The sequence below is a fragment of the Miniopterus schreibersii genome (genome assembly GCF_964146895.1).
Source record: "Miniopterus schreibersii genome assembly, chromosome: 1".
NCBI lineage: Eukaryota > Metazoa > Chordata > Mammalia > Chiroptera > Miniopteridae > Miniopterus > Miniopterus schreibersii.
In genome coordinates this window covers 95,005,456-95,019,386 of record NC_138101.1, presented here as the reverse complement: position 1 = coordinate 95,019,386, position 13,931 = coordinate 95,005,456, and the positions used below count along the sequence as shown (strand labels likewise).

At 38.9% G+C, this 13,931-nt stretch overlaps 1 pseudogene across 1 annotated transcript; it reads right to left on the bottom strand.

Moving 5' to 3' along the window:
• Nucleotides 1-2,097: 2,097 nt before the first annotated feature.
• LOC308567967 (notchless protein homolog 1 pseudogene) lies at nucleotides 2,098-3,288 on the bottom strand (annotated as a pseudogene). The gene has a single exon. The product of its transcript is annotated as a notchless protein homolog 1 pseudogene (transcript).
• Nucleotides 3,289-13,931: the final 10,643 nt, after the last annotated feature.

Here is a 13,931-nt window from a genome sequence, read left to right as displayed (position 1 = left end):
GGCACTGCTGTCTCTCTAGGTAGTCTGCAGCTTTGAGGCTGTGTGGCTGTTGTGGCAGCCGCAGTTGAACCTGGTGTACAGACTATTGGATTCTGTGACCCTGTGGTTAGAAGGGCCAGAACGAGCGGCACCAGTGTGGTTATCACAATAGCCATAGTAGATCTCCCTTTGGCTTCTCCTGTCCTTCCCTGACACACTCCTATCCTAGAAACTCCACAGGACCCCTACACTGCCACTGCTGTCAGGGAGACCTACTCCCACCGGAAGACTCTTGGGCACTTGGGACCTGGCCACTGGTCAGGGGCAAACATTGAATTTTAAACTAGAAATAAAAATTGATAAAGCTTTCAGGCAGAAAAACTCTAAGCCAACTAATGGAGAGGAAAAAAATCAAGTTTGGCTCAGATATCTCAATAGCAATAGTCAATTCTAATTTACAGTAATGCAATGGCTGCTGAATTTTAAGTGGTCCTAAGGGTGAATCAAATGTTAAACACAAATAAACTGTCATTCATTCATAGTTGCAGTAGAAAGACCTTTACACAATACAAGAGCTCAGGGAATGTAGGACCTATTGGCTCTCTGGAAAGGTATGAGTTGAAAATAAAATACTGTCCACAAATAAATTCAGTGAAATAAAAGATTTAAAAATTTAGAAAACGTGTCATGGAATAGCTGCTGTCAAGGATTGAATCTCTTTAAATGTGGGAGAGTACTACAATTGCAAGAATTATGATGCATGAGGAAACAAAAATGTTATAAACCATGACAATACAAGATAATGTTATCTTGTTATATAAACACTAAAATATTGAGATAAAGTGAGGGAGAGAAAGTGGGAAGAAGTACTGTGTGTAGTAATTAAATTATATAATGTATGTTATGAAAGTAACTTAAAAGGGAACTAAAAGATGTCCGTATACTTAACAAATGGCAAAATATATTCATGTATGCACCCAAAACAAAACAAAGACAGCACAGATTATGTAGCCAAAGAAACAAAGGAAGTACCGGAAAAAGTTTATATTAATATTGTCTCTATTGTAAAATTATGTATATGTATTCTGGATATAAATATTTAGCATAGGCCATGGTTTAACAAATGGTATGTACTTGGTTTAGTATTGTTGGAAAACATACCAACCCTTCACCTTCCCTCAAACATTTTGTTGGATTTTTTTCCTGACAACATTGATAACTAATTTTCCCCACATTTTGGCAAGATTCTAGAGCTTTCCAACCACTTTCAGGCATTAAAATATTTCATACAATCTAAATCAGTCTTTAATATCACTTCCAATTCAATGCTTCTCTACTTTCCCCAGGCAGGGGGATAGGATAGAGGAAAGGGGAGGGAGTTGGTCATTTTCACCCCCTTTGTTTTACCTCTTTCTTTCCTGGCTTCTGCAACTCAACTGTAAGAATAAAAGTGGGAAGTGCAAAAATTCCACAAGGAAAGGCTCTTTATTTTGTGCTGTTGGTAATTTTATCTTGCATTTGAATTCTCTTTTTTATGAGAGGAATATAAATGTGAGCTTTTCAAAGAAGATACATTAATGGGTTCTTTGAAGACTCCATCAATACCTCATCTCCAAACTGCTCCATCCCCTGAGCATTGCATCCTCTGTCTGAACTCTGGAGGTCCCTCTTCATGCTTGCCTCAGTAGTGAATCTGCCTCGCATCTACTTTTAGTATTACAGGATGCCATTCATATGAAAACATACCTTATACCACTATTGCCCTATATTTTGGTCCCCCCCCCCCAAATATAAGTTAATTTGGTCACAGAATCTGGGGTCTGACCCTGAATAGAGCTGATATCTGGGAAAGGAGGCCGGGGCAGCTGTAGGGGTCTAGTCATTGCCTGGCCTCCTGCCACCTTTGATGGTACCAGGAAGGTACAGAGTGAAGGCCAAGGACTGAGCTGGTGGTGACCTCTGATCTCCTGCCCTGGGGAGGGACCTCACTAGGGTCTGTGCAAGGACAGCAGGCCATACTTGTTCTCTCAGTTACCACCCTGGCCTTTGGTCTCTGTCAGGTCAGGCAGCTGGCACAAGTGAAGTCCTGGTGGGGGTCAGAGAGAGCTGTGAGATTTCTCATCTCCTCCATTTCTGGAGGCATTTGTCTTTCCCACCACTTGCCACTCTCTGGCCATCTGGACTCCAGTTGGTAGCATATACCGCATTGTGAGGCCTCGCAAGCCTGTGGCGAGCTTCTGGGCCTTCATGTTCCGCATCTTCAATGTGCTGTCACTGTTGCCACTGACCAGGAGCTGGCTGTTGGCTGACCATGCAATCTGGTACATGGCAGCCATGTGATCATGCAAGGAAGCCAGGTACTTGCCCATCTAGCCATCCCACAGCTTGATGGACTTGTCTAAGCTGGCAAATATGCAGGAACCAGGGGAGAAGAGCACCTGGTTGTTGAGGGCCTGGTATCCCATGTCCTATCATTGCAAGAGGCTTCTTGTCCTCTTCTGGGACCACAAGAATAAGATAAAGTCATCTGAGCCAGACACCAGCCTCTCTGTGCCCTGGCCCTGCACAAGGTTGTATGGGCTCAGAACACTCTTTTTTATCTCCTACAAGGGCCCTTGGAGGTGTTGGGCATGAACTGAGGCCTCAACTGCCTCAAAGGCCACTATGCACAGGGTATAGTCAGTCCTGAGGGCCATGGTATTCATTCAGTGGCTGTGGCCTTGCAGAGTCTGGCATAGCAGGGTATCATGGTCCCTCCAGACTTTGATGGTGCAGTGCTGTGAGGCACGGCAGAGAAGCCCATCTCCTCCCCATCAAAGACAGGAGATGACTGGGTGTACCTGGTAAGGACATGCTCACAGCAGCCCAAGGTTGTGTCCCAGACCTGCACACTGCCTGGAGCTGCTGGTCACTAGTGATGCTGGGAGTTTGTATGGAGGGGTTCCCAGCTCAAGCCCGTGATCCACTTGCTATGGCCGGTGAATATCCTGCCCACCTGCTTCCCTGTGTTTGTGTCCCACAGGAGAATCTGACCATGCTTGCAGGCTGAGGCCAGCTTCTTGCCACCTGGGACCAGGATATGCTAAGGGCTCAGGGTCCGTGTCCCTAGTATGTGAAACATGGCATCTCAGAGCTGATTCCAGAAGCCCACAGTGGTGTCTCCAGAGCCACTGGCCAGGTACTTTCCTGTGGAGCTAAAGGCCACAGAAATGACTGCCTCGCTCCTTCCAAGGAGCCGGTACAGCGGGTCAAAGCACGGACCTTAAAGACAGCCTGTGGCTGGGAAATGCTGTTGGTAACTTCCTCCATCTCCGCTTCCTATGGCTCCAGCGTCCTCCCCAGTGAGGAGAGGGTCTCAGCATCGATCTCGGCATCGTGCACATAGGAAGTCAGTGGGAGGGGATCCTCCTGGGCCGGCCGTGCCTTGCATATGTGCTGCCGCTTGCGGGGGGTGATGCCCTCGGGCATGTGGAACCGGGAGCGCAGCAGCCCTGCCCGCCTCCCGGAGCTGCACTAGCAGCGGCTGGCACCTCAGCGCCCCGCCTCGCCCATCGCCGCCGGTCCCTCACCGCCACCGCCACCCCGCGTCCCCACGTGGGAGAGAAGGCCGCCCTGTATTTTTTTACATTGTTATTGAAGATTGCTGTCTCCACCCTCTTGCCTTCAGATTTTAACAGGTGGGCCTTTAGCGCCTTATCTATCAGAACCCCAAAGTCAAGAAATCGCAGGTGCCCTGCCCGCAGAGCGGTGTGGAGCGGGCTTGCTAATTTTTTTGCGACTCGGTGAGAATTTAACCTGAGATTCTGATACCAGCTGTAAGGACAAATACAAATTAAAAATGAGAGACCTTTCAACCTGTTGAAAATAAGAGAAAGTAAAAGACAAGCTTCCCTCTTCCCTATTTTCAAAGAATTTATTTTAGGAAAAGTGTAATTGTAAGTTCTTTCTCTGTATCTGTGAAATGTATGTAAAACCTTAAAATACGGAGTGGGGCAAAAGTAGGTTTACAGTTGTGAATGAGCAAACGACTTTAATCTTCTATGATTACTTATTAATCATTGTATTATATTCTATACAAACAACTGTAAACCCACTTTTGCCTCACGCTGTATATAAATAAGTCTCTGGCCAGCTTTATGACCTGGGAATGACTTTCTCAAGTTTCTGTGAGAAGGCAGAAGCCCAGGTTCCTCCAGGTGCCTAGCTCTGAGATGAAAACTACCTCCTATCATAAAAGATGGTCTTTGTGATCTCTGAGCAGATCGCCTTGATGTCCATCACATTCTGGTTTAATGCTTATTCAAGACAGAATTGTGTGTGTGTTTTTGTCTTCTACTTCTCTGGAGAGGTTTGCTGAATATATAGAAGATTTTGTTTTCAATTACATCTCCCCAACACTGCCCACCTGCAAGCATCATTCTTTTCCAGCTCTGCTTATTGCCTCCGGGTGCAAAAGCAACCTCCCTTTCCCCACAGGAAACACTTAACATTTATTTTTCTTGATATTATTGGAAATGAAATTGCCTTAACTTTTTTTGAATTATTTGTTGTTAGTGTATAAAAATACAACTGACTTTTGAGTGTTGATTTTGAATCTTACAAACTTGCTGAGTTTGTTTAGTATTCCTAAAGGTTTTTTATGGTGGGGTTTTTGTTTGTTTGTTTGTTTTTGCATGGGTTTTTTAGGGTATTTATTTATTTTTAATACAGATTCATATAAAAATCAAAGGGTATGAAAATATACACAGTGAAAAGACTCAATCTCTTCCTTTTCTTTCAGGCATTCACTTTCTTCCCTAGACTATCGATTTCTTATGCACTCTCTCAAAAATATTTCTTAGCTATATGAGCAATTGCTACATCCTTCTACTATTCACACTATTATGTACTTTTCTTTTGTCCACTTTCATTATACGATAGCAATATATAAAATACCTCCTCACTTTATGACATACATAAAGCTGCAGTTCTCTTAGCTACTTCTTTTTTGGCAGCAGTAGAGTATGTCTGTTATATTTTATTCCTTTCTACTGTTTAATCATGCATTTCAGAAAGACTTTGCTGAACAGCAGTTTAATGTTTCTTAATTGTGCCCTTTTCCTTCCATGATTCATATAAGGCCGGTAACATTTGCAAAGTGATTCTCTATTTTACTTGCTTTTTTTTTACCGGCCTATACTAGTAACATAACCTTCTAGATTTTGTCTCAGGGGAGCTGAACAAAATATTCGCTAATGACAATGAATCTGATCCTCTTTCAATTTTTTGAGTTGAGAAATCTCAACCAGCTTTAAATACAGATCTGAACTCAGTATATTAAGATATTTCCTGATTCTCCTCTCGTGTATCTCCCCTTTGTTCCTATCCTGTAGAGTATTAGTTTTAGAAATTGCTATGGCCTTATTTTTATTTTTTTTATTTTTAAAAATTTTTATTTTTTTAAAAATATATCTTTATTGATTTCAGAGAGAGGAAAGGAGAGGGAGAGAGAGAGATAGAAATATTAATGATGGGAGAGTCATTGATTAGCTGCCTCCTACATGCCTTTGACTGGGGATTGAGCCTGCAACCCAGGCATGTGCCCTCACCAGGAACTGAACCCCGATCGCCTGGATCCTATGTCGGTCGATGCTCAACCACTGAGCCATGCCTGGCTGGGCTGGCCTTTTTTTTCTCGGTGACAAGCAATTACTAAACTTATTTAAAATCCTTGAATGACCCTGAAGCTTTCTGCTCAATTTTTGATCTGAATTTCTTCTGACCTTTGAAACTGTGGGTAAGCTACATGCGCAAAAATCCCTTGTGGCTTAAATGGAGAATGAATTTTGAGTACAACCAAACTACAAATGGTTTGTAAAGCATGAAATTAACTATTTAAAGCTAGGAACTCTTAAGTATTCTACAGTATTCTCAGAACTTAGGTGCCTTAAAATTTTAAAGCAACAAATATTTTTATTACTTCCTAGTATATGAAAGTCTTATATGTGAAAGATTCCATTCTCTATAATCAAAAGAGGAAACTGTTGATGACTCACAAAAATAGCCATTCACCTAGGGATAAAGTATCAATAAGCTGCAATGATCTGCCAAGATAGAACCTTAAGAAGAATAAGTCACCCTTCTGGTGTGGCTCAGAGGTTGGGCTCAGAGGATCTAGGAGATCAAGGTTCAATTCCTAGTAAGGGCCCATGCCCAGATAGTGGGCTAGATCCCCAGTGTGGGGTGTGCAGGAGGCAGCCGATCAATGACTCACTCATCCTTGATGTTTTTGTTTGTTTGTTTTTAATTTACCTTTATTGTTGAAAATATTACAGATATCCTCTTTGTTCCCCCTGAACCCCTTCCACTCCTACCCACTTCTCACCCCAGGTCTTCTCCATACTTTTGTTTGTGTCCATGGGTTATGCATACATCCATATAAATTCTTTGGTTAGTCTCTCCCCATTCACTCACCCACCCCCACCTTCCCTCTGAGATTGGTCAGTCTGTTCCATGCTCCTATGCCACTGAATCTATTTTGTTCCTCAGTTTATTGTGTTCTTCAGATTCCACATATAAGTGAGATCATATGATGTTTGTCTTTCTGCCTGGCTTATTTCATGTAACATAATATTTTCCAGGTCCATCCATACCGTCCCAAAGGGTGCGAGATCCTTCTTCTTTACAGCTGCATAGTATTCCATGGTGTAAATGTCCCACAGTGTTTTGATCCACTCGTCTACTGATGGGCATTTGGGCTGTCTCCAGATCTTAGCTATTGTAAATGCTGCCGCTATGAACATAAGGGTGCATACATTCTTTCTGATTAGTGAATCAGAATTTTTAAGATATATTCCTAGAAGTGGGATCACTGGATCAAAAGGCAGTTACATTTTTAATTTTTTGGTGAGCCTCCATACTGTTTTCCATAATGGCTGCACCAGTCTGCATTCCCACCAGCAGTGTACTAGGGTTCCCCTTTCTCCACACCCTCCTCAGCATGTGTCATTTGTTGATTTGTTGATGTAGCCATTCTGACAGGTGTGAAGTGATACCTCACTGTGGTTTTAATTTGCATCTTTCTGATGATTAGTGACACTGAACATTTTTTCATATGTCTCTTGGCCATCTGTATGTCCTCTTTGGAGAAGTGTCTATTCAGGCCCTTCGCCCATTATTTAATTGGATTATTTGTCTTCCTTTTGTTGAATTGTATGAGTTCTTTGTACACTTTGCAAATTAACCCCTTATCAGATACATCCTTGGCAAATATGTTCTTCCATACCATGGGGTTCCTTTGTATTTTGAGGATGTTTCCTTTTTCTGTGCAGACGCTTTTTAGTTTGATGTTGTCCCATTTGTTTTATTTTTCTTTTGTTTCTCTTGCCCTAGGAGATGTATCAGTGAAAATTCCACTACATGAGATGTCTGTGACTTTACTGCCTATGTTTTCTTCCAGGATTTTTATGGTTTTGTGACTTACATTTAAGTTTTTTATCCATTTTGAATTTATTCTTGTGTATAGAGTAAGTTGGTAATTATTGATGTTTTTATCTCTCTCTTTCTTCTCTCTGAAATCAATAAAGACATATTTAAAATAAAATAAAATAAAATAATAAAATAAAATAATAAAATATAAAATAAAATAAAATAAAAAATAAAATAAAATAAATAAAATAAAATAAAATAAATAAAATAAAATAATAAAATAAAATAAAATATAAAAGCCTAAAGCTTCATGCCTCTTACTCAGGTCAACATGTAAAACCCAAATTGTAACAATTATACCTCTACAATAGTTGTGAAAAACAGCCTCATGGCTCAAAATAGGCATCTCTAGGCAGCAAATTCAAAATGCCCTGCCCATATAGAAAAGCTCTAGTCACCACACATATACCTTAATTTCAATAAAAATGTTTCTGTAATGTTAATTTTGCTCCCCCATATTCTACTCCCTATATACTTCTCATAGTTTTCAGCTATATACCACATGTTAGGGTAAAAATAGACTCAATTAATGGACTACACTTCTGCACTCAAATGCTAAACTAGTTGAAAAATAATGACAAAAGAAATGTGTGCTTAAAAAACAGTTAGAAATTGGTGAGTAGTTTCCCTTGTACTGAATCTTAGGTTTGTGAGTTGCATTTCTGGCAGGGTCAAGCCGGTCCAGACATCTTCCTTTAGGGACAGAGCCTACACCTAGAGGAGGAAAACAAAGTCATGCTTCATGTGGGTAACTCACTACTGAGAGTGAGAACATGTCTGGTCAACACATGCCCTCCTTTTCTTCTAAACTCGCTAATTGCATAAGCCAGTTCATTTTCTTGCTGTGCAGTGGGTGAATGGATAGATATAAGCCAGTACTGTCACACTAATGTAGCTTCCTCTACTCAAAAAGAATAACAGGAGTGGGGTGGCCTTACTCATATCTGCTTCAGTCACTGCACTCCTTTCCCAGGCCCCCAACACATTGCATTTGAAAATCCTTCAAGCTATGTCTTTCAGCTAAGTTTAACATACTTTTCTTGATTTATGCTTCTAAAACATCAACAGATCCAAAAGTAAAAAAATAAAACTTCAATAGATCCAGTCCTGTATTCATTTTAAATAAAAATTGTATTGAGTGCTGCCTGGTGTTGCTCAGTGGTTATTGTATCAGCCTGTACACTGAAGGGTAGAGGGTTTGATTCCCAGTCAAGGGCACATACTTGGGTTGCAGGCTCCAGGCCCTTTGGGGACCATGGGGGAGGCAGCCAGTTGGTATGTCTCTCTCACATCGATGTTTTTCTCTCATCTCTCCCCCTCCTCCCTCTTTTCTGCTCTCTCTAAAAATCAATGGAAAAATATCTTCCAGTAAGGATTAAGAAAAAAATAATAATAATGAAAGATTAAAAAAGGAAGTTTTCACTGAAAAGAAGAGATCTTTGGTCCCTCCTTGGCTACGACCCAAGACCCACATTCCTCTTCTAAAAACTGCCATTAGTGACAATATAGGAATATGTAAATTGGCCTGGCTCATTGCTATGTCATGCTTCTTCAGCCAAATAACTTGTGGAAATGCATATTACTTTAGTTACTGTGTTCATCATGGAGAAATCTGCAGCATTTTGTAGGCTTTCATTATAAACAATTTATAGTTTATTAATATGGGTAGATTGTCTTATTTCTTCATAACTCATGTTATTAAAGAATGAACAGTGGTGGATGTTCACCAGAACAAGAAACCTCCACCCATGTAGAGTGCTGGTTTGATGTAGAGAAGCTCCATTCGGCCTTCATAAAGAACCTTACAAAATGTTGTAAATCTGTGTTTTTGTCTGCTGGATGAATCCAAATTTATCACATTTAAACCTTGTTTCAAAGAGTAAACTTCTACCTCACTTTTTAAAAAGAAATGCTTGGCCTTCATTAGACCATTTCTCATTCCTTCCCAATTTTCTTCCATCCTACTACAACCTATAACATTTAATGAACAATCCAACTGTCATTTTGCAATTTTATTTTCTTTACAGGTGTCTTCTTATTTTCAATATTCCATGATGTATAGCCATGACAATAAATAAATTTGAATGGTGACATGAATTTATTATGATATTTACCATGTTATATTTTAAATCCAACATTAGATATCAAATTGCCTATATTGTGTTTGTATAGATATATATGACAGGGGAAAAACAGCTTCTTGTCAAAAGATCATTAAACCTCATAAATACTAGAGAATATATATTTTATCTATTTCAGCTGGCAGGATGAATTATTCTAGGTGGAGAAAAATTCTAATTGATTTAAATTAAAAATGTGTTGTAATCAAAGAAAAGAGGAAAGGAGTGGAGATTTTAAATGTGTTTACCTCTTACTACAGTTTATCCTGATTCTATTAAATATTGTGTTCATATGGTTAATCGATCTTTCAATTATATTAATATTTAATATTATTCTAATATTATTTCAATAATCTTTTAGCAAAGCTTTAAACTTATTTCCAATAAACTTGGCAAGATGGTATAATAAATGTCTGTACCTCGGCTAGACTCAGTTTCCTTATGATGGCTGTGGAACCCCACAGAGCTACTCTCCTTTCACTTCAATATCTAATCTTGTGTTCCCATGTAGTACCAAATTCTTCTGCTCCCTGATCAGAGCTTTCTGTTTTTCCCTGTATATTAACAGGGGTGAACAAAATAAAGTCACACTGATGGTGTATTAGTCAGCGTTCTCCAATGAAACAGGAACAATAAGATATAGCACTAACTCAGACTAACTGGTTGAAAGTCCATTCTCTATTTTTCAAATCACAGAGTAGATGCTGGGCAGGGTGGGTAATTAGAAATCTTAAAAAGACACCCCCAGAATCTCAGCTGTTAATGAAGAATTTATTTTGTTTTGTGCTGCCCCTTCCCTCTTGCCGATGTGGTAGTGAAGCCTCCTGGTTCAGTCCTCTGTCTAGACAAGTAAGGCCTTTCTATGATGACTGTCTCCATGGTGACCATAGTCCTCCTATACTAAATATAAACACTAGAGCTCCTTCTAACCATGCATGTTCCTTCTTGATATTTGTATGACAGTGAAAACAAATCTATTATACACGTAGACACAACATAGCTTTCTAGTAGGCTATAGCAAATCCTCAGTAAATTAATGTAGTTACTCAGATATTTTTCATTTTTTGAAACTAAAACTATTTTGCATGCCAAAAATTATATATTAATGAGTCCAAGTAGACTTGCTTTTCTAGATGTGAGTAGCCATAGTCATAGAGGCATTATTGTATTTGTTTACTTGTTTGCTTTTTCATATACCCATGATTATTATAAAAATATTTACTGTCCTCTCAATTTTGCTGTGAACCTAACTGCTCTAAAAATAAAGTCTTTAAAAATATATATTTGTTAGATCTTTTCCCCATCTTTATTTCATGCAAGTCTCTCTGGACAAAAAGAACAAATAATTCCACTGGATCCTTTTCCTTAACAATCTAAATGTCTATGTTTTACTCATTACTAAGTTTATCATTTTAATTTTAAATGTTTTTTATTAATCCTTGTTCCAAATTTAGCTATATATAAACTGAAATGCAATAGTGTTTTCTACTATCATTAAATAATGTATATATACACATATATATACATATACATATATATACATACATATATATATATATATATATATATATATATATATATATATACTGAAAAGAATCACTGATTACACATGTACCTAAAGAGATATTCTAGTATTCTAGCCTTTGGTTGTATCATTAACTAAAGATCAATTTCCTGTGAAATGATATATTTTCTTTCATGTGGTGAGTTACTTTTCGAAATGCTTCACTGGTTTTGTGCTTGTGCAGTATAACTGGTTATGTATTATATTTTCAGAGGTTTATCTAATTGCTCTAGTAAAAAATGGTAATTAATAGACATTTAATTCAACTGTATCTTGAAGGCTAACCCTTCCTCATTAAATAATGTATCTCTAAATTGCAATCCTGTACTGAGTGATTTCTATTATATATGGTGTTTGTGAATGTGTTCACAAATTTTTCATTCCCTAGTCGCCTGAAAGAAAATTTTCAAATGAGAAGAAATTGCCCCCATTGGTACAGAGTAATAACTGTTACATTGACGCAAGCTTTGATATGAAGAGTGCATAGACTGGGGAACTCCTGGGGCCACTTAGGAAGGCTGCTGAGTTAACAAAGTCTGCAAGGTTAGACTTTCCTTGCATGTAATTGAAATTGGCTCAAGGCTCATGTGGACTAATAAATAGTATAAAATGAACACCTAAACTTAAGCCATTATCTAGTATTCTCTTCAAAGAATAAAGTGTTTGTGTTTTTATGTGAGGGGGTGTAACAAAACTAATTTTTTTCCAGGAAAGGACCACTTCTATTTCCTCCTTGAAAAGAAAAAACAAACTCTATGTGCTCTCTTTCTCCTCTTTTGAAAAAATAATTCAACTTTGTCTTTCTGGAGAGGATCAGCACAGTGACACTGAGTGGCCCTTCTCTGCTCTTAAGGATGTGATTCTATCAGGCATCAAGTTTGATTAGGGTGAAACATAAAATGGATTTTGATGAGGTAAATGTAAAATTTTTTTAATATAAAAGTGAAACGAGAGAAATTGTGTATAATGTATGATAAATATTTCCTCGTGTATATGATAGAATTGTATCACAGTCCGTTTTTCTCAGTTCACAGAAATTATTTTTTTCTTCCTAAACATCAGTTTATGGGCAAATGCACCGAGGTCTAAGGAAATATCTCTCTCACTTCTGGCTCATGCCTACAGGATGCACAATGTTGTATATAAAGCAGCATGTGCCAGGATCTGCATAGAATCACTTTCCATCTGCTGCCCAGCGGCCCTGCTCCAGGTAGAACTTTATTACCTTTAGTCCTGTGCCAGTACTAGCACCTGGATGTAGTTTAATTTCGGTCACTGAGCTATATTTTAGGCAGAACCTGACAGGAAGGAAAAACAGATTGTGGGGAAGTGCAGAGTATTTCACTTTTCTTTTATGCTTAGGAGGGTGGTAACTAAAAGCTTTTACTTGCTGAGAATTTGATTTCCAATATAAACACAGGATTTTTGTAGTTCCTGTCCATGTAATAATAACCACCCTCTAGAACAAAAGCTCCTCATTATATGGCATTTACAGGATATTGCTCAGCTCTCTGCAGTTGATAGTTGAGCAATAAAAGGCTCCCCAAGGTTGCTTTCTGACTTGACGGAGGTCAGTGAGCACGCTGACCCCGGTGAGCTGAGTCTGGCTGAGCCTTGTCCCACGTTCCAGGGCAATCGGCCTCAGCTTCAGGAGGTTTAACTCTCCACTGCAAATCCTTTCAGGAGGCATATGCGCAAAACCTTTTATTTGCTTAGACAATTTTTCTCTTCATTAGAGACAGACACATTTAATCTAAACATTTGAGTTGATGGTCCTACGGAGGTATATTTGTGTGATTCAGCATTGAAGCTTTTACATATGGTGAAGGCTCTTTTTGACAAGAATTTATACAATAGCTGTGAGTTGGCATCATAATACTTACACATATGTAATATTCCTTTTCTTATTTTTATGAATCAGATTTTATAGTGAAGGCTAAGAGCAAATTTTCAATTTCTCTTCCACTTATTTTTCTGTTTGAGGTATTTTTTCTATTTCTGCTGTAGCACATTACAATAAACTTAGAGGTTTAAAACAACAAAGACAAATATTACCTTACAGTTATGTAGGTCAGATGCCCAACAGAGTTTCATGGGTCTAAAATCAAGGTCTTCACAGGGTTGCATCCCTTTCGAGATTGTAGGGGAGAATCTGCTTCCTTGCCTTTTCCAGAGTCTGGAGACTGCTGGCATTTCTTGACTCATGGAATTCCTCCATCAATCATTATTATTATTATTATTATTATTATTATCATTATTATTATTTTTAATCCTCACCCAAGGGTACTGCACGCCAGGGGTGGAACCTGCAACCCAGGTACGTGCCCTTGACTGGAGACTCTTCCGTGTGAGGCCAACACTCTATCCACTAAGCCACATTGGCCAGGTTGGAACTTTTCCATTTTAAAACCAATGGCAGGTTGAGGTCTTTGCTAATCTCCTCACTCTGACCTCTTCTGCTTTTAAGAAGGCTTGTGATTACATTGAGACCACCTCGATAATCCAGAATAAATTCAAGGGATTAACTACTTTTAATTCTATCTGCAACTTTAACTCCTCTATGCCATGTAAAGTTATATATGCTCATTTATCAGGAATCTGGACATAGGCATTGTTGGGAAGGGGATCCTTTTTTGCCTATCACAAATTTTATGGAATTTCAGGTTCTCACTCAAACCAGATGGGTTTAGTACTTAGGCTTAACTGGTTGCTCTAATCACCAGTACTGCTCTTGCCATTTGAATGTTTTTCAGCTGTTGGGCACTGTGATTTCATTTACTTCTTCAGAAATGCACCTGAGG